The sequence below is a fragment of the Hippocampus bargibanti genome, linkage group LG12 (genome assembly GCF_051943395.1).
Source record: "Hippocampus bargibanti isolate YZ-2025 linkage group LG12, ASM5194339v1, whole genome shotgun sequence".
In the NCBI taxonomy this organism is placed as follows: domain Eukaryota; kingdom Metazoa; phylum Chordata; class Actinopteri; order Syngnathiformes; family Syngnathidae; genus Hippocampus; species Hippocampus bargibanti.
In genome coordinates this window covers 19,120,979-19,145,000 of record NC_142745.1, presented here as the reverse complement: position 1 = coordinate 19,145,000, position 24,022 = coordinate 19,120,979, and the positions used below count along the sequence as shown (strand labels likewise).

The 24,022-nt window shown below is 44.8% G+C and overlaps 1 protein-coding gene across 1 annotated transcript in view; it reads right to left on the bottom strand.

The window, feature by feature from the left end:
• The window catches only part of zhx3a (zinc fingers and homeoboxes 3a), a 33,685-nt gene extending 16,206 nt beyond the window's left edge, over window positions 1-17,479 (bottom strand). Inside the window, exon 1 of the mRNA XM_089011128.1 lies at window positions 17,127-17,479. The gene's annotated coding sequence lies outside the window, so the exon portion shown is untranslated. The remainder of the gene's footprint in view (window positions 1-17,126) is intronic.
• Between the last annotated feature and the right edge of the window lie 6,543 nt (window positions 17,480-24,022).

Genomic DNA, 24,022 nt, shown 5'->3' with positions numbered 1-24,022 from the left:
TATTATTATTATTATTATTATTGTTGTTGTTGTTGTCGTATCCCCCCCACCACTCGGCTTTTTCTTGACGTGGCATTTGGCTGAAAAGGCCTTTCACAGACTTTCATTTTACAGAAGCCACCCTAGTAGTTGGTCAATTCAAAGTGCCAAATGAGCACTCAATGACGTCAGATCGCTAGCGACAAGCTCCTTGTGACTACTTTTTGATTTTATTGTCCTACCGACCGACAGCTGCTGCTGCTTTCGGATGGGACTTAAATAAAAAAAAATGAAACAAAACAAAACAGTTTAAAAAAAAAAATCTAGGTCACCAGCATTTTCGGCGGTAATCCCGGTTGACCGCATCCAGACGTCGGCGTGCGCTGTACGTTTTGGCGCCAGACAGGTCGTGATATGCTGAGATGGAACGCTCAATTAAACCCCGCTAAGGACACCGTGTTTGTTTCGCGGAACAAAAGATTTACGAGTGCGCTCACACATGCACATTTGAAACATCTGCATGAAAGCCGCCATGGCGCTTTCCCAGCGTTGAGAACAAAAAAACGTTACATATGAACGTCAATCTCCCGTCCGCCTGGAGTTTCCATTTCTTTGAGATTCTCTCTGTCTCGATTTGACCTGAAACCCCCCCACCGCCGAGATAGTGACAAACTCGCCCGTCCGTCGCTGTGAATGTAAACGGTTGTCCGTTTGCGCGTCAGGAAACAAAGCGTGACTGACTTGTAATCACCCCGAGGAGTTATTCCGTTTTTTACGGAAAACAGAACAATGCCTTGTTTGGAGAGTTCATTGAGGAGACTGAAAACAATGCTCTCAAAGTCAACCTTTTTTTCTCTTCTTTTAATATACAGTGCTACCTCGGTTTACGAACCCCTTAGCTTACGAACTTTTCGGTTTACGAACATTAAATGCGTGAGATTATAACCTTGGCATATGAGCTAGTTTTTGAGGAACACACGGACTGCCACAATGGCAGACTACTTTTCGGTGGAAGAACACAAAGCCACACGGCCGTAGAGCGCCACCATGGCTGCCGAACTACTTTTCCACACCCACTTTTTTTAGTGCACTCAGTGCAGACATGGTTTATTATGGACTGGATACTTTTACTTTTTTTGGGTCCGAAAAAGACCCCACCGCAGGCTAGTGTTAAACCAAAAGGACACAAAAGAAAATTACGGTCGAGCAGGAGAAGGAGATCATCGAGAAACACGAACGAGGTGTGCGTTTGTGTGACTTAGCGTCCCAGTACCAGTATGTAGAGTCGACCATTGCTATGTGTGGCTAAGGGTGTTTCTGTGTTGTCTAAGCAACGGTCTCAGGCAATAGAAGAGGTTGAAAAACTTCTTTTGATTTGGATTAACAAAAAGCAGCTAGCAGGGGACCGCGAGAGTGAGGGTATTATTGCCGAGAAAGCACGGCAACTTCACTCGGATATCATCAAGAGGCAACTACATCAACGGCCATCACAAAGGTAAATAAAACGACTATGTTATACAGTGCAGTTTATTTATTTAATTACATTACAATAGCACATTTATTATATATAAAATAAGATATTTTGTGTAGTTTTAAGGCTTATGTAGTAGAAAATTGTTTTATGGGGACCTGGAAACGGATTATTCTCATTTTTTATGGTTTCCTATGGGAAATTAATGTTTGGAAGACACACTTTTCGCCTTACACACACTTTCTAGGAAGCAATTAAGTTCGTAAACTGAGGTATCACTGTACATCTATTTCTGTTCTAAACGGCAAAAAAAAAAACGTTTATATGGACAAGGAGACGTTTGGTGTGTCCAATGTATATTTGAAAGCACCGTCGTGGTCAATTTAGAATAACACAAAGTGAAGTATGACAGCCAGATGCGTTTTCAGCCATTGGAAAGTCAAAATATGACATCATAAAATGACGTTGACACCTCTGAGGTGGCCTCCCAGGACGTCTGTGCAGAAAAAAAATGGATGCCGTAATGCACAGGTGTCACAGGTCCGGGGGCCAAATCTGGGCCGCCACATCACTTTATTCGGTCCGCGAAAGCAAATCAAGCTTGTGAAATTGCGTTCATCTATCAAGCTAGCGAGCGAGAGGGCTAGCTAGCTCTCTTTCTATTCAGATAGCTGGCTAATCCCTTACATCACTGGTGTCAAAGTCAAGGCCACCTCATTTTATTCGCTTGCTAAAGTCCGGACCAAAATTTCCAATTGTTCCATGTAAACCAGAATAACAGTCATTATTTTTTAATTCAGATTTGAAAACTAGTTATTCGTCATTTTGTTGTGCGCTCGATAGGTAATATGTGCAGGGGATGAAACATTCTAATGGCTTCCCCAAATTCATAACGGCCCCCGAGAGGAAACCGGAACTACAATGTGGCCCGCTGCAAAAGAATGACTGACACCATTGCTGTAATGGATCAACTGCATCGGAATTCAAAATAAACATTTGGGGACCAAATTAAAGCTGACAGATAAAAATATTGCTTTCATTATGATTGGCAATTTTTCTGTGATACAGTGATACCTTGGCTTATGAACTTAATTGGTTGATGGCTTGATGGAATGGAGTGGCCGGTTTCCTCAGCATTAAACACTTGATGGGGAACGTAGCCTGCTTCTTTCACCATCCCGAGGAATGATCCCTTGTAGGTGCTTTCTCTGTGATCATTTTATCGAGTTCCTCATCAATTGTGTTCTGTTTAGCTGGGTTGATTGCTTTTTGCATCAAGTGTACAGATGGCTTGTGCAGGTTGTTTGACCTTGCAGTCTACTCTCTGCCTTTGAACTATAAAAGTTGAGACTCTCTCACTGTCGTTTGCCTGTCTCCTTAATGTTTAAACCCCCCCCCCCCCACCTCACTGCTGCGTTCTTGACCAATCACGTGGCTTTAACCAAAGACTGGGGGCGGGGAATAGAGGACAAAAACACTCGGCTGCCATTTCGTTGTTAGATGAACGGGCTCATTCGCCAACGACACGTCACTCATTGAGGCAGCTCCGTGTACGAAAAAAGTTTGTATGCCAAGGCGTTCGTAAACCGAGGTAGCACTGTGCATGCAAAAGAAAGGATGTGCAAAAGATGGGTGGGACAAACCATGAGGACAAGCAAGCAATTGCTATGACCGTGTCTTTTGGAGCTTTACAAACTGGCCCTTACAGATTCCATTGAAATCCATTTCGCCCCCCCCCCCCCCCCCCCAAAAAAAAAAAAACACGTTTGACGTCAAAGAGGCAACCTCATTTGATTACCGCGGGGTCATCTCTTAATTTGGCTCTTTTTGGATTTTTTTCCATGAGTGGATCCTGAAGGCCTTGGATGCCGACGGGCCAGGCCAGCTGCGCGAACGTCATTAAAGCAAACTATGTCACGGCCGTCAACGCTTATTTTTCTGTGTTTTGGTCAAATTAAAATATGTCTGTGGAAGCTCTCAGTTGTACAGAGCAAATGGGGTAATTAGGCCAGTTCACCCCATAATTAGTCAGGACAATAGAAGTAATCAGTGTAGCCTCAGGGATTAGTCCTCTGCTCCCCCCAACCTGCGAGCAGGGACCTATCATAGCAGAGTCTGTCACCGCCAGGTCTGGACAGTAGGGATATATATATATATATATATATATATATATATATATATATATATATATATATATATATATATATATATATATATATATATATATATATATATATATATATATATATATAGGGCCATAACTACTATATATATATATATGCCCAACAGTGTGTCGTTTGCCCAACAGTGTATGGACAAACGACAACTGGAGCAAAATCATCAGCAAGGGATTTTTACCATCAATTAAGCAAGGGAGCATTTGTGGTAGGTACATCAAAATTCTCAAAGTCACTTTACAGTCACAGAATTGTTTTTTCTGCGGGTAAGCAGCAGCAGCCACATGCGCCAGCGTTCACTCAACTCGGAAATAACTCAAACGGATAGAAATCTAGCCAACAGATAGCAAATTGATAGCAAATAGATGGCTAATGGATAGCCAGCCAGGTAGACAGCTAGAGAGCTAATAGATAGCCAGCCAGAGAGCTAGCTAACTAGCAAGACAACCATATAGCTAATAAATAGCCAGCTACATAACTAGCTAGCCATCCAGACAGCTAATAGATAGCAAATGATGGAATACATAACAAAAGCCATTTACAAAGACAAAACGTTGAATATAAAACGGGATAATTAGCATGATTTCCACGTGTTGTTAGCGATCATGAAAAAAATGGTCACGTTTCCTCCGTGGACCAGCCAGATGTGGTCGCACAAGATTGCGCGTTTGACGAAATTGATGGTCCGCAATCGTTTTCGTCAAATTTTAGTGTTGTTCTGTTATATACTCTGATTATCAATCCTTAATACTTTGCAGCAATGTTTTTTTTTTGCGATTAGTCATCTTATTGTGTTTCAAGTTGAGAAAAATGGGGCAGGCAACTTTATGGTTGGGCAGGCAACTTTTCAGAGTTGTCTGCCCTGGTGTCCGCTAACTTTTTTGTCATGAGTTTCAGACACTGCAAGCATCAATGAATTTCACAATTTTGATTTGCTTTCGCGGGCCGAATACAATGATGTAGCGGGCCAGATTTGGCTCCTGGGACTTGACTTTGACACCTGTGCTCTGATATATTCACTATGACAACACTATTATCTTTCAGTGACATCTGGAGCTCTGTCACACTCTCACTGGCCCCAAGTTTGTGAAATATGAACCCATCTTTGTAATGGGAGGGGCCATAAAACACCGCATGGATGGACAAATGGCTGGAGAAGGCAATTTTGTCACACAAGCAGCTGTGTTAAAAGGGGACAAGAGTCGGCCCAAAAGGAAGATGGGGTGGCGGACAGGGGCGCCGCCCGCCAGCTGTAAATCCAGCTCGGGCCCTCGGCGACGGGAGAGACGGTTTGCGTAAAGAATCCCTTCCCCACTCCAAAGAAGGGCCCACTTGATCTCGGGACACAAAACCACAAGGGCCTCTGGCGACAGCGGGCCATTCAAGGTTGCTCATGAAAAGGCAGCGCTTGTGTTTGCGGCGGTAAAGATGGACAAAGCTCAGAGCCGCAAACTCACTCCGCTAACCCCCATAGTCGATAAAAAAACAACATTGAGCGCACAACAAATTAATGAATGAATAAGTAGTTTTGAAATCTGAAGTAAAAAATAATGATTGTTATTGTGATTTACATACGACAATTGGAAATTTTGGTTCGGACTATAACAAGCATCACGGAGCTTGACATACAGTGATACCTTGGCTTACGAACTTAATTAGTTCCCAGACAGTGTGTAAGGCGAAAAGTGCGTATCCCAAACATTAATTTCCAATAGGAAACCATTAAAATGAGAATAATCCGTTCCCAGATCCCCATAAAACATCATTTTCTACTTTCTAATTTTCTAAGCCTTAAAACTACACAAAATATACCTTATTTCATGTATAATAAATGTGCTATGGTATTGTAATTAAAGAAATGAACTGTACAGTATAATAAAGTCGTTTTATTTACCTTTGTGATGGTCATTGATGGCTTGATGGAATGGAGTGGCCATCTTGAGGAATGATTTCCTTTTTTCATTTACAGTATACAGCGGATATTTTTATTTTACAATGCTTAGAATATCTTGTTTTCTATCCTTTCACCCCCCCACCCCATCCCCTTTCAAATTGCTGCTGTGGACTACAAATTTCCCCATTGTGGGACGAATAAAGGGTTTCTGATTCTGATTCTTTGTAAGCTTTGGCGCTTAATCGTCAGAACTGGCTTCCTCACCATGACGAATGACACTATGAATCCCTGTACGACACTTAAAGAACCATCCGTGGCTAGCCTTCAAATCATCAATGGATGACGAACTTCCAGGTTGCCTCTTGACGATATCCGAGTGAAGATGCCGTGCTTTCTCTGCGATAATTTTACCTAGTTCCTCATCAATTGTGTTCTGTTTAGCTGAGTTGATAGCTTTTTGCATCAAGTGTACAGATGGCTTGTGCGGGTTATTTGTGGAGCCTGATTGATGGGATATTTTAACCTTGCAGTCTACACTCTGCCTTTGAACTATCAAGAAAGTTGAAATGAGTACAAATTTCACTGAGTTTTCTTTTCATTTTCTCACTCTCTCTGCCGTCTGCCTATCTATTTTTATTTTCAGCTCTGTGTTTCTGTAACCAAGGCGTTCATAAGCCAAGGTATCACTGTACTTGATTTGCTTTCACGGGCCAAATAAAATGATGTGGCGGCCAGATTTGCCCCCCGGGCCTTGACTTGGACAACTGTCCATTAGAATAGTGCAAGGCGAAAAATGGCCAACGTGCCGCCACCGGAAAGAGAGGCGAGGCCACACGGCGGTTTGTTTGCCAGACATTAAAGTTTAATTCAAAACAGCCCACCGATGCAGGCAGGCAGACTCTCCACCGATTGTTGGGTCCGTTGCAGTGGACGTGAACAAGATTTGTGTTTTTTGTTTAGTTTTGCGACGCACCGCTTTTCACATGAAGGCAAGAGGATAAAAGAAGCCTTGCGGACAAAAGGGAAGACAAATCTCAGACGTCTGGGGGGAAAGCGAGTGGATGACTGATGATGATGACAGCCGGCGCTATTTCAATATTCCCTCCCGCTGACACCTCCTTGTCGGGCGGGCGTCTACACACCCTCACAAGCGCACACCACACCTCCGCAACATTTAACGCCTGCCACACTCTCAAATCTTTATCATTGAACCAAAAACAGGCAGGGAGTCTCTTGATGCGCCGGTTGCCAAAAAGCAGTGGTGAGACGTGCATTTGACAGCTAGGCCTTCAGTCGTGCTACGTCTGAATCAATCCAAGTCTTAATAACTATTTTATGACGATACACTCTTGACTGCAGCTACAGTTGCGACTGCGACGCATACAAAGTGTGGTGTGATTGACTGCAAGCCCACTAGAGGGTACCCTTAGCCAGGAAATAAGGTCTGTGAGAAGGCATTAATAATATAATAATAATCTATTTCATTTCTCAGCGCCTTTCAAAACTCTAAAGGTCATTTTACAGTCACAGGATCAGTTTTCCGATTGAAAGCTAGGTCGACAGCTAATAGATAGCTAGCGAGATATTTAACAGCTAGCTAGGTAGATAATGGATAGATAGCCAGATAGATAGCTAATAGACAGCAAATACATAGCCAGCTAGGTAGGAAGCTAGGTAGCCAGCCAGATAGCTCGCTAATAGACAGCAAATAGATAGCCAGCTTCGTAGCCATCCAGATAGCCAGCCAGATAGCTAGCTAATAGACAGCAAATAGATAGTCAGCTAGGTAGCCAGCCAGGTAGCCAGCCAGATAGCTAGCTAATAGACAGCAAATAGATAGCAAATACATAGCCAGCTAGGTAGGAAGCTAGGTAGCCAGCCAGCTAGGTAGCAAGCCAGATAGCTAGCTAATAGAAAGCAAATAGATAGCCAGCTAGGTAAAAAGCTATGTAGCCATCCAGATAGCCAGCTAATAGACATCAAATAGATAGCCAGCTAGGGAGCAAGCCAGATAGCCAGACAGATAGCTAGCTAATTGACAGCAAATAGATAGCACATAGATAGCCAGCTAGGTAGCAAGCCAGCTAGCCAGCCAGATAGCTCGCTAATAGACAGCAAATAGATACCAACTGGAAATTGGACTGGTTAAAGCAACCGTTTGACCAACAATTATTTGATGCTACAGGGCCCCCAGAACTGACGTTAAAGGCGTCCAGGATGAATTTGGACCCTGCTAACAAATCATGGCTGAAATGTGATTGGTTCAATGCTTCATTACGAAAACACACATCTGGAAGCAGCACAACAGGGGAAAGAAAAGCAATGAGAGGAACCTGATAGACAATTTGGACAAGAATTCATGGACAAAATATAATTAACATCAGTCTGTGTAAGGCCCTGACACTCCACCACTGGCAAAGAATTTGCTACAAAATGGAAGAGGAGGAAATAGCGACCACAAAACACAAACATTTGTTTTGTGATTAATTCGCCGCAACAGTGATCCTGGATGACTTTTTTTTAATTGCTCAATAGATGGAGCAAAGTGGGTGGAGTCTTAACAGATCCATTTTAAAGATAAAAAAAAATGTGTCCTAAGAGAACATTTTCTGCCTGATGTCCAATATAGACTTGGATGTCATGTGAGGAGATCAGCTGGACACCTAAATGGAAGCCGGAGATAAAGCGCAGACAGAATGTTACTGTCTCGCAAAAGTCTGCCAACAATGGCGCCTCAATTAGGAGGCAAACGTGATCTGCCGCTTTGGGCTTTTCTCACTGCGAAGGTGCCGTGATGGCGTTTTGGCGTCCGTGTCCATCGTCATGCACGTTTGCAACGCCATGATTTCTTCCGCCGGAGCCCAGTGGACAGGTTCTAAAAACAGTGATACCTCGGTTTACGAACCCCTTGGCTTCCGAACTTTTCGAATTACGAACGTTAAATTTATAAACATTTTACCTTGGCATACGAGCTTTTTTGTTCACGCAGCTGCCTCAATGAGTGATGTGTCGTTCGGGAAAGAGCCCGTTCTTCTAAAACCAAAATGGCAGCCGACTGTTTTTGTCATCTATTCCCCGCCCACAGTCTTGCAGTGAGGGAGCGTGGTTTAAACATTAAAGAGACAGGCAGACGACAGTGAGAGACTTTCAACTTTCATAGTTCAAAGGCAGAGTGTAGACTGCGAGGTTAAAATATCATCTCATCTCATCTCATTTTCCGTACCACTTATTCGTCATTAGGGTCGCGGGGGTTGCTGGAGCCTATCTCAGCTGTCTTCGGGCACGAGGCGGGGGACACCCCGAATTGGTTGCCAGCCAATCGCAGGGCACACAAAGACATACAACACTCACACCTAGGGACAATTTGGAGTGGTCAATCTGTCTGCCATGCATGTTTTTAGAGCGTGGGTTAAAATATCAATTATATATATATATATATATATATATATATATATATATATATATATATATATATATATATATATATATATATATATATATATATATATATATATATATATATATATATATATATATATATATATGATCACAGAGAAAGCACCTACAAGGGATCATTCCTCAAGATGGTGAAAGAAGAAGGCTATGTTCTTCATCAAGTGTTTAATGCTGAGGAAACCGGCCACTCCATTCCATCAAGCCATCGATCATCACAAAGGTAAACAAAACGACTTTATTATACATTACAGTTTATTTCTTTAATTATAATACCATAGCACATTTATTATACTTTAAATAAGGTATATTTCGCGTACTTTTAAGGCTTGGAAAATTAGAAAGTAGAAAATTATGTTTTAAGGGGACCTGGGAACGGACTGGAATATCATCTTAATGGTTTCCTATGGGAAATTAATTTTTGGGGTACACACTTCTCGCCTTACACACTCTGGGAACCAATTAAGTTTGTAAGCTAAGGTATCACTGTATATATATAAAAGTCTCGTTATATCGATATTCTCGGGAGTCCGAAAAAATATCGATATAACCGGGACTATCGATATATCCGATCCTGCGGGCATGTAATTTTCTCCTTGCGTTCATAGAAATAGTATCGTAATAAGCGGTACTATCGATATAACCGATATCGATATAACGAGACTTTACCGTGTATATATATATATATATATATATTTTATATATATATATATATATATATATAATATATAAACGTATATTTATATATATATATATATATATATATATATATATATATATATATATATATATATATATAAGTATATATATATATAAACGCGTATATGTGTGTGTGCGTGTGTGTGTGTGTGTGAGCATGTGCGTGTGTGTGTCATTGTATGCGGTGATGGCAGCATGACTAAGTGTGTGGCTGGAGTGATACGTGTGCTGAAACACAAGTGGGAGATGTCGGGGTGATTAGCAGAAGCGCTAAAAGAGTGACGTTTACGCGGGCCGTCTGTCCCAGAGACAAAATGTGACCTCCAAGCGTCTTCGTCTAATCTGCGTCCTCTTTTTCGGGATGCCGAGCGTACGACGTATTTATGTACGTTTGTGTCTGAATGTCTGCGACGCAAGTTTTGTTGGGCATCTGGCCTTTTTTCTTCCTTCCTTTTCTTTCTTTCTAAAACACACAGGGCACCCCCTCATACTTGCCCCCCGCTCCCTTACCTCCATGACTGTAGCTCCGTCCACCGGGAGTCTGGTCAGTTATGCCACTCATGTGTTAACATTGCCATAGCAACCCTTCTCCTACCCTTGCCCACTATGCCACACACACGCATGCGCGCACACACACGAACACACACACGCCCCCCAAGCTAAAGTCTCCTAGCGGGTGAATTCCTGCATCTGGACAAACTTTAATCCAGCTTGGACTGCGAGGCGCTCGCTTTGAAAAGTCCATTCAGCTCTTGTGTCCCTTTCAGACCACTTTGGGTGAAGTCCGAGGCATTTTCTTCCCCGGCAACCCAAAACCGCCCGCCTCCCCTGCTCTTCAGACGATCCAACGCCATCAAGGAACTAACCACGAGCGAGCGAGACGTTTGCTGTTTTGCGTTAGGGCGCTGCTCGCATGCGGAAAGCGGACATTGTTTTACACAGCCTTTCTCTCTGCGGCCCAGATGAAGGACGGACAAATAAATCGTGGCAAAAGAGAGGGGAAAAAAATCTGAGTCACGCATCACTTTTCATGAATAACTTCTTCAGTTGTGTAGCCAAGACGACAGGCATTCATTTAACCACTCTGGAAGAAAGATGGCGGCGTCCCGCACATTATCCTTCCTGTACCTTCCAAAATGGCTGACATCCACGAAGCTTGGCAATTGCCGGCACCCCGTACAGGACGGAGAAAGTGGCAGGGGTCTTTGCGACCCCCCCTGCCCCCCTCAAGAGAACAGAAATGTTTCTTTTACGTGGAACTGTGCAAACATGCTCATTTAGTGAGCCCGTGAAGATTCAATGGAGAGACAACAAAAGCGGCACTAAATAAAAACCTGAAAGCCTTGACGAAATTGCACCTGCATATGACGAAATGACCAAACCCTGCATTGTGGCTTGGAGAATTTACTGCGAGCCTCGTGAGCAACGCCGCTTGCATGAAAAACAGCCCCGACTTCCATTGGTTTGGCATTAAGGCGCTTGATTCTCTTCTCAAGAATGTCCGACGCTCTGAGTCAGCTAAATCTGCAAAACCGTGACCGGATGACCTCTCTTGGTATTCTAACACAGTATTTTTATATTATAGTTTATACACACACGCACACACTAACACACAAGCAAGAGACCTCGACAACTAGCTAAAGCAAGAGAAAGAAATTGGAACTTATGACAAAATACCACATACTGTAGTTAAGAAATATGTTTAATTCGTAGCATGAAAAAAAAAAATCGATACATCTTTCAATAGATGGCGTCATCTGTACTTCTTTGAAGGTGTTGGACGTTTTGCTCCTTATCCAAGATGCTTCGTCAGTGAACTAAAGTCTTTTGCTGGTAGTTTCGGCCCTATATATGTATATATCCCTACTGTCCAGACGTGGCGGTGCCAGACTCTGCTATGATCAGTCCCTGCTCTCAGGTAGGGGGGAGCAAAGGACTACTCCCTGCGGCTACACTGATTACTTCTATTGTCCTGACTGATTACTTCGATTGTCCTGCCTGAGTAAGAGGTCTATGATTATGACTGGCCTGATTGCCCCATTTGCTCTGGAATGACCTCATTAGCATAACTAAGCCTATGTTGCCTAAGAAGTCTGTTGTACGAACAATCCAAATTGAACCTCACCCCATTTAGTGAAGGCTTTTGCTGTTTTATGAAAATAGCTTCTTTTACTCCCCTTTCAAACCATCTATTTTCTTTCCCTAAGATTTTAACCTCATTGGCGTCAAATAAATGAGTGGTTGCTAGCTTTGAGCTGCATATGTACTGCCGATTGAGGCCCACTAGTATTATCCCTGCGATGTTGATAAAGTCTTTTTTTTTAGAATTTGTTTGGTCTCCTCGATGTATTGCTCTTTAAAATTGTAATTTTTACAATGTATTGAATAAACTACATGACTTTGTTTTTGGCAGCCTATCTTTTGGATGCACTGATTTTTGCCTTAAAGTGTTTATCGGTTTGAAATAAGTAGGAATTTGGTGTTGCCAAAGTCTGTAGTTTTTCAGAAAAGGATATATATAGGGCCGAAACTACCAGCAAAAGTGTTTAGTTCGCTGACGAAGCATCTTGGATTAGAAGCGAAACAGCCGACACCTTCAAAGAAGTACAGATGACGGCTGAAGAAACCTTCTCATCGATGGACAACTCCCGTATGACTGAGAGCGTACACACACATATCTTTCAATAGATAATAAATGTGTCATTTCTTCAGGCAAATATTATGGCCGGAAGAATATATGGCTAAAATATCAAGATCCTCAGCAACATCCATATGATCACAATGGAGCTTGACCGGTGGCCACCCAGCCAGTGAGCTTCTAGCTATCAGGTGTCAAAGTCACGGCCTGGGGGCCAAATCTGGCCCACCACAACATTTTATTCAGCCCGCGGAAGCAAATCAAGCAAGTCAAACTTGTAAAATTCCATGCTCATCTATCAAGCTTGTTAGCAAGCGAGTTAGCTCACGATTGAGCTAGGTAGCTCTCTTTCTTTTCACCTAGCTGGCTATTCCCTTACATCACATGTGTCAAAGTCAAAGCCCGGCGGCCAAAGGATCTCTGGCGATCCCACCCACCCCTCCCACAGCCTCTTCAGCCTGCTGGCATTGTGTAGGAGACTGCGGAGTCTCCGAGCCAAGACCAGCAGACTCAAGGACAGTTTCTGCCACCAGGCAGTCAGGAGACTCAACTCCCTCCCAGCCCTGCCCCCCTGCCCCTTCCCACTGCCACACTCACCGAACTCTGAGTACACGCTACATGCTGTACGATCATCCTGAACTCTTTTTTTCCTGCAAGACCTTTTTTTGTTTGTCTTTGCATTACTACACTACCTCACTTGACATATGACACTACCTCACTTTACATTCAGAAATTACATGTATTGTCTGTTGTCAATCGACTGTCTTTTTTAGCCACATTATAAATGCCTTGCACGCTTGGTCCGAGAGGACATTAATTTCATCTGTGCTATATGTCATGCATATTAGCATATTTGAAAATAAAGCTGACTTTGACTTGAAATCTGGCCCACTACATCATTTTATTGGGCCCGCTTTCTAAAGTCCCAACCAAAATGTCAAATGTTTCCATGTAAACCACAATAACAGTCATTATCTTTTACTTCAAATTTAAAAAGTAGTTATTCATTAATTTCTTGTGCATTCTGTATATAATATGTGGACGGGCGGAAATATTATGGTGGCTTCTCCAAATTCATAACAGCACCCGAGTGGAAACCGTAACTACTAGTGATGGGAATTCCGGCTCTTTTCAGAGAGCCGGTTCTTTTGGCTCAGCTCACTAAAGAGATCTGGCTCTTTTGGCTCCCAAATGGCTACTCAGTTTGTTTGTTTTTTTGTTGCTTAAATAAATTAACTACCAAAAAAATCATGTAAAATTATGTGACAAATTACTCATGTAAAAAATACACTATATCAAATATTTTTATTTATATGTGCGGCCCGGTAGTCGAGTGGTTAGCACACCGTGCAGTGCCCCTCAGTGGGGCACTGCACGGGTCGCTGGTCGCGTCCCGGTCCGGCCGCCCTGTGTGAGTTTGCATGTTCTCCCCGGGTCCGCGTGGGTTTTCTCCTCCTCCGGTTTCCTCCCACACTCCGAAAACATGCATGGCAGGCAGATTGACCACTCCAAATTGTCCTTAGGTGTGAGTGTGAGAGTGACTGTTGTATGTCTTTGTGTGCCCTGCGATTGGCTGGCAACCAATTCAGGGTGTCCCCCGCCTCGTGCCCGAAGACAGCTGAGATAGGCTCCAGCAACCCCCGCGACCCTAATGAGGAATAAGCCGTACGGAAAATGGATGGATTGATTTATATGTGCACAGAGAGCATCCACAAACTTTCACTTTCCCTGTGATGATCAGCTGTCACTAATTTGCTTTTCATATTAATAATGCTATCATACCAACTAGTAAAAAATATAATAATTGAATAATAATAACAGCATAAATGCTATCATACCAACTGGTAAAAAATATATATATAATAATTAAATAATAACACTATAATGTAATAACACCACCTGTCTACCCGAACGTCCCCCCTCCACCCTTCTCCTCATTGCTGCGTGTGTCTGTCATTCTCCCCTCCCTCCTCTACCACGGATATCGACCAATCACGTGCGGCTTTAACTTAAGACCAGGGGCTGGGAATAGAGGACAAAAAAAATTGGCTCCCATTTTCGGCTCCTTGTTAAGAACCGGCTCTCTTCATTCACTTCAGGGATCTGGCGAACGACACATCACCAGTAACTACAATGTAGCCCATGGCAAAAGAAATACTTTGACACCCTTGTTCTAACTACTATTAGGCCCCTCTAGAGAGGCAAAGTTAAAAAAAACAAGGGGGCATAATGGAGAGCGTTCCTCCCCCAGGACTGCATGAATATATTTTTACAGGTGACAATTAGCTTGAAATTAGCTTTCTCGTCTTTTAAACTTGTATGAATGTGTCAGAGATGTTCGATCGGACACTGTGGACAAAGACTCAAACCCAGAAAGATTGTCTTTACTGCTGGCAGGGGACGAATTTAAGTGATACATTAGTAAAACATAATTTTCTTGATTAAAATACCACGCCCCTGGAACGTTCTGAGCGCGAACAGCTGTAAGCAATGAAACATTGTCTTTTCCATGAACTGATAAATTTGTAACCTGGCTAATGAGCTCTTTCTGTGAAGGAGTTTTAAGTCGTAAATTGCTCCAGTGATAAAGGAGTATCCCAAGTCCTAAATTCTGTCCAAGGCCAGATCTCCTAGATGAAGATGACAGTTTAACAAGCTGTGTCTGTTGACCTGATTGACGCCAGGTTGTCTGTGCTTCAATTGTGTATTCCAGTCACAAATGTTGACTAAGCATATAACAGCATGAAACTTTTAAATATGATAACTTCTTATTCTGTCTAATCTCTATCAGAATGACACTTCAGAACGCCTCCGCCTGGGAAGCTGCAGATCAGAAGGTCCCCTCATATTTAGCACAACGTCTTACTGAAGTCATTTGCAGACTGAGAGACAAAAGTGCAGTCCTATTCCTGACTGGATGAAAGGAAGACCGACTGGCTGGCCTCATTAGGAAAGAGCTCGGAAAAACGAGAGCCTGTTCCCAGCCTGAAGTGAAAACCTCCTGGCGCATCGCGACCGAGAGCTCGTTCGTCGCCGCGTCTTACTGGTCAAATTTGCGCACATGCCCACAAATCAAGTCGGAAGCGTTCCCGGCAGAGAGCAGACAACCAAGCAACCAACCCATACTTGTTGTGGAAGGGCCCCTGTGGAAAACCGCAGTCCCTGACTTGACCTACATTCTATGTAAGGCCCTCACATGGTGAAATAATTAAAGGCCGTGCTCCAACCGTGCTCCAAATTTGCCAGTGAATCACGGCTGGCGAATTGGCCGGGCTGCCACCATTCATTTGCAGGCCGTGTCACAAAGTTTTTTTGTATCATAGTAGGGGGCGATTCCGAATGCAGTCGCCGCGTTTGGAATAATTCACTCAGAGGCCCATTTTTTTATATTGCAGACTTGTTAACTCATTGGGCGCAGCTATTGTCGCATCATTACAATATAGCGGAGCCTTCCCTCATGAATCTTGGATACATCCATAAATTACGGTAACGTGTTGATTGACAACTCATATAGTTTACAAATAAACGGAAACAATTTACACGTGGGCTCTATTTCCGTGCCCAGATTAGCGTAAACTACGCGTTAACTTTGAGCATTTTTAGAGACTGTCGCAATTAGAAACGGGCACAGTTGCATAGTGGTATGACCCCGCTTACAAAAATATATCAGATATAATAATAATAACAATAAAAATACTATGAATTCATTTTTTTCAATGATTGACAAACTTCAATCCACGCTAATGTCAGATTTATGAATGAAACACAATGACACCCACCACATAAGATTCACATATACATACACTAAGATATACATACACTAAGATATACCTACATACATGTACATGTACATATACATATAAATATACATATTGTATATATATATATATATATCTGTGTTTTTGTGTGTATGTCTACTGTATATATACTGTATATATATATGTAAGTGAATTTGTGTGTGCGTGTGTGTGTGTGTGTGTGTGTGTGTGTGTGTGTGTGTGTGTGTGTGTGTGTGTGTGTGTGCGTGAGGGGGCTGCGCGTGGGGTGTGTGCGTGCGTGTGCATGCGTGTGTGTGTGTGTGTGTGTGTGTGTGTGTGTGTGTGTGTGTGTGTGTGTGTGTGTGTGTGTGTGTGGGAGCGAGTGGGTGTGTGAGGAGGGCAGAAGCACATGTTGGTGGGAGGAAGAGAAGGAAATGAAAGAAAGAAGGCCTAACAGAGCAAGACATGCAAAAAGCGGGATAATTAGTGACACTTGTGCGCGCGCGTGTGCGATTCGGAGGTCTTATGTTATGAACGAGTCCGCGCGAGTGAGTGCGCGCGCGCGCGTAGTGTATAGGTCGCGTCGTCAAGTCTTTCCCAAAGTCGAAGCGCGTTGTGCAACCAATCAAGAAAGAAATAAAAATATTCCGAAGCAGATCCGACGCCACATCGGAGGCTATAGCGAGCGAACCGGAGCTGTCGGCGTGCTCCAAGTGTGACAAAGTGACGCGTAAAGCCATTTCAAGTCCATTCACAAGGCTCGGGAAGCCTCACGCGACCCCCTCGCCGAGACACTTGCCAACGCTCAGCTGGCACTCGCGAGAAACCTTCGCAACAGTCGAGCCCTCTCAGCTCGATAGAGGGGAGAAAAAATGGGCAAAAAAATACTCCACCCCCCCTCCACCTCGTGTCGCCATTTTATACATCGGCGACTTGATCTAAACTACGGCGGCGGATCAACATCCCCAATCCGAGAAGCGAGACGTCATTTGGGTAAACAAGTTGGCGAGCTGGCGGCGCTCCGCCTCGCGAACCAACGCTTCGGCGTTGTCCTTACCTCGAGAGTCGACGCGGCCGATTGGAATCCGACATGAATATGGAAATGAATAAATATAGGATTAGCTTCGATCGCCGCCGCGCTTTGAGGAGGAGAAGAGGCGAGCGAGCAAGCAGCGGGTGGGGGGTGGGGGCTCTCCTCAAGTGAACCCGGCGAACTGGCGTGAACCCGTCGCTGACCGCGGCGAGGTACATTACATGACAGGAGCTGCCCGGCCCCGCTGCAAAAAACAACTATGGTCGGCGATGCGGGACTAGGCAGACCCCCCCCCCCCCAACACACCCACCCCTCCCAAAAAATATAGCCAGTGGATTTCCTACGAGCACGTGATTGGGAGCGTCATCCAAAATCCAGAAGCCTTTTCATCTCAAATTTTGGAGAGGGGCGGGGACAGTGGAGCGTGTGTGTGTGTGTGTGTGTGTGTGTATGTACGTGTGCGTGGGTGCGTGTGTGCGTGCGCGTGTAGGAGTGTGTGTCTGTGTGTGTTACACACGGCAAAAGAAGAAGCAGGGTGACGAAGGGGGACGTATAGATCGCTTCTGTCCAAAGTCACCACGGAGGCACCGGTCCACGAAGGTAGCAAATCCAACCGAGATGAATGAAAAAAGGCCCGGATATCCCAGCAAGACCCTATCGCCCCCCCCCCCCCCAACAATGGGATATTATATGGTGTTGCAAAGTGTGCAAGTTGCCCAATACATGTAAAAAACTGTGCGAAATCATACTCCAGCACGTGGCCTCTGAATTCAGAATAATATGGATCTGAGGCTCAAACTATTTTTTTAAATACGATATTCCAAAACAAATATCAATGGCCCGGATAATTAATTGGACATCTCAAATCCGTACACGGACTGGAATCTCGTTGGTTTAGCTCCTTTTTTGGATTCTTCTTTTTCTATGTGTGTCTATTGGAGCGAAGGTCCGGAGTTCACGGCAATATAATTCCACGTCGGGAATGAAAAGGATGTCATTGTCACGGTTTGCGAGGTGGTGATGGCGGGTTCGGATCCCAAAAAGCAGGCAGGAGGGAGCAGGAGGTTGTTTGACAAATTGTATTAAAATAAAGTCAGCAGGAACAAAATGTAAAACATCAAAATGATCTGAATGGAAAAAATACAAAGTAGCAACAGAAAACCAAGTGTAAAAGTCCGCCAAGGTTAAACAAACACGTACACAATGCATGCTGCAACCAAGCAGCAAACAAACAATGAATCGGCACCGGATGGTCATGCCGGGTGTTCTTTTAAATGTCAATGATTAAACGACCAACACCTGCGAGGCTGCAGGCAGGGCTGACGTCGCTACCCGCTGGTCGCCAATCTGATCAGGACGACCAGCACCTGTGAGGTGTAGGCGGGGGCGACAGCGCCCCCCGTTGGTCGTCAACCAGATCATGACAGTACCCCCCCTTCAAGGGGCTGCTTCCAGAAGTCCCAACAGTCTCCCAAAAGGTCCACTCGCCAGGGAACGGTCGGTGGAGAGGGCAACCGCTGCCTCTCCAGCATACGACGGGCGGCGGCCTGATGGGAACGGGACTCGGCCTGGGGTCGACGAAGACGCGGCACGGATCGTCGTGGGCGTGAGTGCGATCCCTCTCGCACGTTCACGCGACGGCGCATGGCTCTGCGTGGACGTCGACTGCCAGGCGCAGAATGGCACCCCGTACGGCCGTATGGGACCAGGTCTCGGCCGGACGCCGACATAGGCGTGAACTGCCCGGCTCCGGGGGAACGAGACGGGTCCAGAGCCGCTCCGGGATCCAGCGGTGAGTGGGGTCTCGGACTGACATTGACGCGGACGTTGCACGGCTCGTCGTGGATGAGACTCAATTCGTCATGCACGACGACAGCGTGGCTGGACGTGGGCGTGCAATGCCAGTCACCCAGTGTCACCCTGGACGGCCACCTGGAAGGAGGTCTCGGCCGGACGTTTACGTGGACGTTGCGGCTCGTCGAGTGACGCAATTCAAACGCGACGAGGCTTGCGCTAACGTGGACGTAGCATTGCCCGGCACAGGGTGGAAATGAGACGGGTCCGATGTACCTGCAGGATCCGATAGTTGGCCGATTCATTCTGTCAGGGTTTGCGAGGTGGTGATGGCGGGTTCGGATCCCAAAAAGCAGGCAGGAGGGAGCAGGAGGTTGTTTGACAAATTGTATTAAAATAAAGTCAGCAGGAACAAAATGTAAAACATCAAAATGATCTGAATGGAAAAAATACAAAGTAGCAACAGAAAACCAAGTGTAAAAGTCCGCCAAGGTTAAACAAACACGTACACAATGCATGCTGCAACCAAGCAGCAAACAAACAATGAATCGGCACCGGATGGTCATGCCGGGTGTTCTTTTAAATGTCAATGATTAAACGACCAACACCTGCGAGGCTGCAGGCAGGGCTGACGTCGCTACCCGCTGGTCGCCAATCTGATCAGGACGACCAGCACCTGTGAGGTGTAGGCGGGGGCGACAGCGCCCCCCGTTGGTCGTCAACCAGATCATGACAGTACCCCCCCTTCAAGGGGCTGCTTCCAGAAGTCCCAACAGTCTCCCAAAAGGTCCACTCGCCAGGGAACGGTCGGTGGAGAGGGCAACCGCTGCCTCTCCAGCATACGACGGGCGGCGGCCTGATGGGAACGGGACTCGGCCTGGGGTGGACGAAGACGCGGCACGGATCGCCGTGGGCGTGAGCGCGATCCCTCTCGCACGTTCACGCGACGGCGCATGGCTCTGCGTGGACGTCGACTGCCAGGCGCAGAATGGCACCCCGTACGGCCGTATGGGACCAGGTCTCGGCCGGACGCCGACGTGGGCGTGAACTGCCCGGCTCCGGGGTAACGAGACGGGTCCAGAGCCGCTCCGGGATCCAGCGGTGAGTGGGGTCTCGGACTGACGTTGATGCGGACGTTGCACGGCTCGTCGTGGATGAGACTCAATTCGTCATGCACGACGACAGCGTGGCTGGACGTGGGCGTGCAATGCCAGTCACCCAGTTTCACCCTGGACGGCCACCTGGAAGGAGGTCTCGGCCGGACGTTTACGTGGACGTTGCGGCTCGTCGAGTGACGCGATTCAAACGCGACGAGGCTTTCGCTAACGTGGACGTAGCATTGCCAGGCACAGGGTGGAAATGAGACGGGTCCGATGTACCTGCGGGATCCGATGGTTGGCCGATTCATTCTGTCACGTTTTTGCGAGGTGGTGATGGCGGGTTCGGATCCCAAAAAGCAGGCAGGAGGGAGCAGGAGGTTGTTTGACAAATTGTATTAAAATAAAGTCAGCAGGAACAAAATGTAAAACATCAAAATGATCTGAATGGAAAAAATACAAAGTAGCAACAGAAAACCAAGTGTAAAAGTCCGCCAAGGTTAAACAAACACGTACACAATGCATGCTGCAACCAAGCAGCAAACAAACAATGAATCGGCACCGGATGATCGTGCCAGGTGTCTTTTTAAGTGTCATTGATTATAACGACCAGCACCTGCGAGGCTGCCGGCAGGGCTGACGTCGCTACCCGCTGGTCGCCAATTTGATCGGGACGACCAGCACCTGTGCAGGTGCAGGCGGGGCCGACAGCGCCCCCCGTTGGTCGCCAACCAGATCATGACAGTCATGTCACGTGACGTTGAAATTTCTCAACGGATTAAAACACAATTCAAGAACAAAATGTACTTCTAATGCGGGCGGATGATTTATGGCTTTTGTCAGTTCAAACACTCCCTCCCCGTTTACAAAATACTGACTTTTTTTTTTTTTTTTTGCTACAATGCTGTTGAATTTACAGGAAGACCATAAAATAGGGAAAAGCTGTTGCGTGACGAGCCGTTAGCATGTGTGCCTGACGATCGACACATCTCGGGTTCGAATCCCCGCTCGAGCCGTCCCGTGCGCGGTTTGGATAGCTCCTCCACATTCCGAGGAGATTCGGGTTTTAATTGACAAATACAAATCGCCCGTAGGTGGGACTGCTTCTGTATATTTCCCTTGAAATTAGATGCTAACCATCTCCTCGTATCGCTAAAGTAGCGATGGATTCACCTCACGGTCAACCACAACCCCAATGAGAGCAAACGCAAATGCAAGTGAGCTTATCGTTGAAAACGTTTCTTCAGACGTCATCTGTACTTCTTTGAAGGTCTCGGACGTTTCGCTTCTCATCCAAGAGGCTTCGTCAGTGAACAAAAATGTTGCTGGTAGCTCTAAGATTTTAACCTCATTATATGACAATGAGGTTAAAATCTTTGCAAAAGAAAATAGATGGTTTGAAAGGGGAGTAAAAGAGTTCATAAAACAGAAAAACCCTTTACTAAATCGCCAAGGAGGTACCCACACAAAAAAATCCTGTGACTGAAAAGTGTCCTTGAGAGTTTTGAAAGGCTCTTAGAGATTAAATTTATTATTATTATTATTATTATTATTAATTTTGATCATACTTACAACACACTTCTGACATCGTTACCGCATAGGCTTAGTTATGCTGATGAGGTGATACTAGAGCAAATGGGGAAATCAGGCCAGTCGTAGACTATAATCAGTCAACACAGTTGTAGTAATCAGTGTAGCCTCAGGAAATAGTCCTGTGCTCCCCCCCAACCATAGAGCAGGGACCTATCATAGCAGAGGTCTGGTACCACCACCTCTGGACAGTAGGGATATATATACATAGGGTCAGAGCTACCAGCAAAAATTTTGTTCGCTGACGAAGCCTCTTGGATGAGAAGCGACACGTCCGACACCTTCAAAGAAGTACTGATGACGGCTGAAGAAACCTTTTCGTCGATGGACCACTCCTGTACGACTGAGAGCTTACACAGACAAGTGAGCTTATGTAATTTTATGTTTGCTGTATTAGCCGTTGCGATGTATTCACCGTTTGCTACGATAGCCTTTCCGATTCATTTTCTGCATGGCGGGTCAGTTCAAGTTCAACGGCAGCGTCTCTCCATTGATGACTCCTTTATGTTGTAAATTTGACAATCAATGCAGTAATTTCGAAGCAGGCGCCATAGTCGAATCTCGGCCTGCTCCTTCCTGAGTGGAGTTTGAATGCCCGCCCCGTGTTCGCATGGCTTTTCTCCAGAATATAATACCATTGAAAATTAAATAATCCACACATTTTAAACATTATCTTGAAAAGGCAAGGCACCCAAATGTGTGGGTGGAATACACTGGGAATGTTGGACGGCAGGAAGATTTTAATCTATTATTAATTCATTTTGCCGTTTTCTTTGTATGACTAGTTTGTCCAGGAATGAGTTCAGATGCTGCATGTGGGTGGAATTCAGGAACAACAGGATTCTCAATCCCTAAACCTGCGCATTGAAACAAAAATGTGGGTGCGGTGTGAGCATTGAGCTACGGCAAGCGGCGTCTCACCGTAGCTACTTTCATTGGCGAGCTCCACAATGGAATTAAATTTAGCAACGGGGAGCTTATCGGTCGCTACCGAAAATTAATAAAAACTGTGGAAGGGACAATTTTACATTTTGGTTCGGACTTTCACAAGTATTATTGCACTTGACATGCTTGATTTGCTTTTGCGGGCCGAATAAAATCATGTGGTGGGCCAGATTTGGCCCCTGGGCCTTGACTTTGACATCAATTTAAATTCCCTCCAAAGTTGAACGCTTTGTCGGCCACCATCTCAATGCAAAATAATAATAATAATAATAATAATAATAATAATAATAATAATAATAATACATTTTATTTTAAGCGCCTTTCAAAGCTCACACAGTCACAGACAAGGATAGGTACTATAATAAATAAAATACAATCACAAAATAGAATACAATAAATAATATACAATTATAAATAGAAACAAGACAAAGAGCTACACAGAAAATGCAATTTTAAATAGGTGGGTTTTGAGATGGGATTTGAAAATAAAAACAAAAGGCCATATTGTCATGTTTTTGTCATTAATATAAATAAAGCTGTGAGGTTTGGTCGTTCAAAAGTATAAAGATGATTGTAGTGAACTGTGCCATCATATACTGTATAGCAGGGGTCGGGAACCTATGGCTCGCGAGCCATATATGGCTCTTTGGATGATTGCATATGGCTCGCCGATAAAACTAAATACATATTGTCGTTTTTTTCGCTGTTCATTTCCCGTTGGGGCTGCAGTTGGCGGAAAGCGCAATTTTGATTGGATGACACTGACCTAGAATGGCCGAAAGCGCCATTTTGATTGGATGATAGTGGCCATCATGTTGAAACAGGTAAACGCCCAACTAGTGCACTTCACGCCCAACTAATGCACTTCAGCGTGAATGCACCGGAGCATTAGAGGAGAGAAAATGTTCTGATTCTAATTTGCAATGAAACAATACCATCGATGAAACAGTCGAATGTCAATGACATTTTAACAAGTCCCATGTTAACGTTAGCATCAACATACTTCTGCGAGAAGTAGATTTCAGATAGCAAGTGTGGAAGCTTATGAGCAGTGTGCAGGCTAGCTAGCATTAACTTCGCCTCTGGACCGGCAAATTGAGTTTCATTCCGATCGTTTGCCTGGATTTTTACCAATCACGAGGAACGGAAAACCATTCATGTTAACGGTGACTACTATCACAAAGTTATTTTAAATAATACATTCTGATATTTTGTTGAAAAGTGGCCGCGCGTGCGCGCGCGTGTATATGTGCGCGCGCACGGGAGCGTTCGTATGTGCGCGCGCGTGCGTGTGGCTCTCACTGAAAAACATTTCTAAATATTTTACTTTTATGGCTCTCTTAGTCAAAAAGGTTCCCGACCCCTGCTGTATAGGGAAGTGTTCTCTGGTCAAAATCAGCAGTTCAGGAGAGTGGCCTCATGGATAGACAAGATGCATAATGCAAGATAAAGGGCTCCGTTGGAAAAAACAACAGATACTTCATGAAACCCAAT